Below are 5,418 nucleotides of genomic sequence, written 5' to 3' on the forward strand. Positions count from 1 at the left end.
CTGAATACAGTGAGAGCAGCGAGATTTGAGTGAGGGACGGCGAATTTGGCCACGCCACACATTTCTGAGACCGGCAAGGCCCGAAAAGGCTGAAATGGCTGCTGGCTCACAAACTGACTGAATACAGTGAGAGCAGCGAGATTTGAGTGAGGGACGGCGAATTTGGCCGCGCCACACATTTCTCAGACCGGCAAGGCCCGAAAAGGCTGAAATGGCTGCTGGCTCACAAACTGACTGAATACAGTGAGAGCAGCGAGATTTGAGTGAGGGACGGCGAAATTTGCAGCGCCACACATTTCTGAGATCTGGCTCACAAACTGACTGAATACAGTGAGAGCAGCGAGATTTGAGTGAGGGACGGCGAAATTGGCCGCGCCACACATTTCTGAGATCTGGCTCACAAACTGACTGAATACAGTGAGAGCAGCGAGATTTGAGTGAGGGACGGCGAATTTGGCCGCGCCACACATTTCTCAGACCGAAAAGGCTGAAATGGCTGCTGGCTCACAAACTGACTGAATACAGTGAGAGCAGCGAGATTTGAGTGAGGGACGGCAAAATTTGCAGCGCCACACATTTCTGAGATCTGGCTCACAAACTGACTGAATACAGTGAGAGCAGCGAGATTTGAGTGAGGGACGGCAAATTTGGCCGTGCCACACATTTCTGAGACCGGCAAGGCCCGAAAAGGCTGAAATGGCTGCTGGCTCACAAACTGACTGAATACAGTGAGAGCAGCGAGATTTGAGTGAGGGACGGCGAAATTGGCCGCGCCACACATTTCTGAGATCTGGCTCACAAACTGACAGAATACAGTGAGAGGAGCGAGATTTGAGTGAGGGACGGCGAAATTTGCAGCGCCACACATTTCTGAGATCTGGCTCACAAACTGACTGAATACAGTGAGAGCAGCGAGATTTGAGTGAGGGACGGCGAATTTGGCCGCGCCACACATTTCTGAGACCGGCAAGGCCCGAAAAGGCTGAAATGGCTGCTGGCTCACAAACTGACTGAATACAGTGAGAGCAGCGAGATTTGAGTGAGGGACGGCGAATTTGGCCGCGCCACACATTTCTGAGATCTGGCTCACAAACTGACTGAATACAGTGAGAGCAGCGAGATTTGAGTGAGGGACGGCGAATTTGGCCACGCCACACATTTCTGAGACCGGCAAGGCCCGAAAAGGCTGAAATGGCTGCTGGCTCACAAACTGACTGAATACAGTGAGAGCAGCGAGATTTGAGTGAGGGACGGCGAATTTGGCCGCGCCACACATTTCTCAGACCGGCAAGGCCCGAAAAGGCTGAAATGGCTGCTGGCTCACAAACTGACTGAATACAGTGAGAGCAGCGAGATTTGAGTGAGGGACGGCGAAATTTGCAGCGCCACACATTTCTGAGATCTGGCTCACAAACTGACTGAATACAGTGAGAGCAGCGAGATTTGAGTGAGGGACGGCGAAATTTGCAGCGCCACACATTTCTGAGATCTGGCTCACAAACTGACTGAATACAGTGAGAGCAGCGAGATTTGAGTGAGGGACGGCGAAATTTGCAGCGCCACACATTTCTGAGATCTGGCTCACAAACTGACTGAATACAGTGAGAGCAGCGAGATTTGAGTGAGGGACGGCGAAATTGGCCGCGCCACACATTTCTGAGATCTGGCTCACAAACTGACTGAATACAGTGAGAGCAGCGAGATTTGAGTGAGGGACGGCGAATTTGGCCGCGCCACACATTTCTCAGACCGAAAAGGCTGAAATGGCTGCTGGCTCACAAACTGACTGAATACAGTGAGAGCAGCGAGATTTGAGTGAGGGACGGCAAAATTTGCAGCGCCACACATTTCTGAGATCTGGCTCACAAACTGACTGAATACAGTGAGAGCAGCGAGATTTGAGTGAGGGACGGCAAATTTGGCCGTGCCACACATTTCTGAGACCGGCAAGGCCCGAAAAGGCTGAAATGGCTGCTGGCTCACAAACTGACTGAATACAGTGAGAGCAGCGAGATTTGAGTGAGGGACGGCGAAATTGGCCGCGCCACACATTTCTGAGATCTGGCTCACAAACTGACAGAATACAGTGAGAGGAGCGAGATTTGAGTGAGGGACGGCGAAATTTGCAGCGCCACACATTTCTGAGATCTGGCTCACAAACTGACTGAATACAGTGAGAGCAGCGAGATTTGAGTGAGGGACGGCGAATTTGGCCGCGCCACACATTTCTCAGATCGAAAAGGCTGAAATGGCTGCTGGCTCACAAACTGACTGAATACAGTGAGAGCAGCGAGATTTGAGTGAGGGACGGCGAAATTTGCAGCGACACACATTTCTGAGATCTGGCTCACAAACTGACTGAATACAGTGAGAGCAGCGAGATTTGAGTGAGGGACGGCGAATTTGGCCGCGCCACACATTTCTCAGACCGAAAAGGCTGAAATGGCTGCTGGCTCACACACTGACTGAATACAGTGAGAGCAGCGAGATTTGAGTGAGGGACGGCTAATTGGCCGCGACACACATTTCTGAGGCAGGTAAGGGAAGGGTTAGGGAAGTCGGTTAACGCAGTGTAACGCAGTGCAACACACACTGGCACAGTGTAACACACAGTAATGCATTGTAACACACAGTAACACAGTGTAACACACTGTAACATGCAGTGTAACGCAGTGCAACACACACTGACACAGTGTAACACACAGTAACGCAGTGTAACACTGTAACACATGTTGACACACTGTACACACAGTAATGAGGTGTAACACACTAACACACACTGACAGTGTAAAACACAGTAATGCAGTGTAACACACAGTAACACACAATGACACTCTGTAGACACAGTAACGAAGTGTAACACTAACACACACTGACAGTGTAAAACAGTAACGTAGTGTAACGCAGTGTAACACACTGCAACACACTGCAACACACACTGACAGTGTAACACACAAGTAACGCAGTGTAACGCAGTGCAACACACACTGACACAGTGTAACACACAGGAACGCAGTGTAACACACTGTAACACACACTGACACACTGTACACACAGTAACGCAGTGTAACACACCAACTCACACTGACAGAGTGTAAAAAAGAGTAACGCAGTGTAATACATAGTAACGCAGTGTAACACACTAACACACACTGACAGTGTAAAACAGAAACACAGTGTAACACACAGTAACGCAGTGTAACGCAGTGCAACACACACTGGCACAGTGTAACACACAGTAATGCAGTGTAACACTGTAACACACGTTGACACACTGTACACACAGTAATGAGGTGTAACACACTAACACACACTGACAGTGTAAAACACAGTAATGCAGTGTAACACACAGTAACACACAATGACACTCTGTAGACACAGTAACGAAGTGTAACACTAACACACACTGACAGTGTAAAACAGTAACGTAGTGTAACGCAGTGTAACACACTGCAACACACTGCAACACACACTGACAGTGTAACACACAAGTAACGCAGTGTAACGCAGTGCAACACACACTGACACAGTGTAACACACAGGAACGCAGTGTAACACACTGTAACACACACTGACACACTGTACACACAGTAACGCAGTGTAACACACCAACTCACACTGACAGAGTGTAAAAAAGAGTAACGCAGTGTAATACATAGTAACGCAGTGTAACACACTAACACACACTGACAGTGTAAAACAGAAACACAGTGTAACACACAGTAACGCAGTGTAACGCAGTGCAACACACACTGGCACAGTGTAACACACAGTAATGCAGTGTAACACACAGTAACACAGTGTAACACACTGTAACATGCAGTGTAACACACTGTAACATGCAGTGTAACGCAGTGCAACACTGTAACACACGTTGACACACTGTACACACAGTAACGAGGTGTAACACACTAACACACACTGACAGTGTAAAACACAGTAATGCAGTGTAACACACAGTAAAACACACTGACACACTGTAGACACAGTAACGAAGTGTAACACTAACACACACTGACAGTGTAAAACAGTAACACAGTGTAACACACAGTAACGTAGTGTAACGCAGTGTAACGCACTGCAACACACTGCAACACACACTGACAGTGTAACACACAAGTAACGCAGTGTAACGCAGTGCAACACACACTGACAGTGTAACACACAGTAAAGCAGTGTAACACACTGTAACACACACTGACACACACTGACACACTGTACACACAGTAACGCAGTGTAACACACTAACACACACTGTCACAGTGTAAAGCAGTGTAACGCAGTGTAACGCAGTGTAACGCAGTGTAATGCATTGCAACACACTGACACACTGTACACACAGTAACGCAGTGTAACACACTAACACACACTGACAGTGTAAAACACAGTAATGCAGTGTAACACACAGTAACACACACTGACACACTGTAGACACAGTAACGAAGTGTAACACTAACACACACTGACAGTGTAAAACAGTAACACAGTGTAACACACAGTAACGTAGTGTAACGCAGTGTAACACACTGCAACACACTGCAACACACACTGACAGTGTAACACACAAGTAACGCAGTGTAACGCAGTGCAACACACACTGACAGTGTAACACACAGTAAAGCAGTGTAACACACTGTAACACACACTGACACACACTGACACACTGTACACACAATAACGTAGTGTCACACACTAACACACACTGACAGTGTAAAACACAATAACGCAGTGTAACACACAGTAACGCAGTGTAACGCAGTGCAACACACACTGACAGTGTAACACACAGTAATGCAGTGTAACACACTGTAACACACACTGACACTGTACACACAATAACGCAGTGTAACACACTAACACACACTGTCACAGTGTAAAGCAGTGTAACGCAGTGTAACGCAGTGTAATGCATTGCAACACACTGACACACTGTACACACAGTAACGCAGTGTAACACACAGTAACGCAGTGTAACAGTATCGCAGTGTAACGCAGTGCAACACACACTGACACACTGTAAAACACAGTAACGCAGTGTAACACACTAACACACACTGACACAGTGTAACGCAGTGTAACGTAGTGTAACGTAGTGTAACGCAGTGCAACACACTGACAGTGTAACACACAGTAACGCAGTGTTACACATTGTAACACACACTGACACTGTACACACAATAACGCAGTGTAACACACTAACACACACTGACACAGTGCAACACACAGTAACGCAGTGTAACGCAGTGCAACACAAACTGCCCAGAAGGAAGAGAGGTTTTTCTCGCCAGGTTTCAAAAGACAAGTGGGGTTTGAAAAGGGGATAACAAAAACCTTCGGGCTACCTCCATCCGCAAGCCGCCTCCCCGAGAAGGGGGTGCGACAGAACGGGTAGGAAGACATTAAGCCCCCCGCCTCCCT

Source organism: Centroberyx affinis, unplaced genomic scaffold (genome assembly GCF_046629955.1).
Source record: "Centroberyx affinis isolate AG114_WGS23_722 - 3 ecotype Tasmania unplaced genomic scaffold, CSIRO-AGI_Caff_v1 ptg000029l_1, whole genome shotgun sequence".
NCBI lineage: Eukaryota > Metazoa > Chordata > Actinopteri > Beryciformes > Berycidae > Centroberyx > Centroberyx affinis.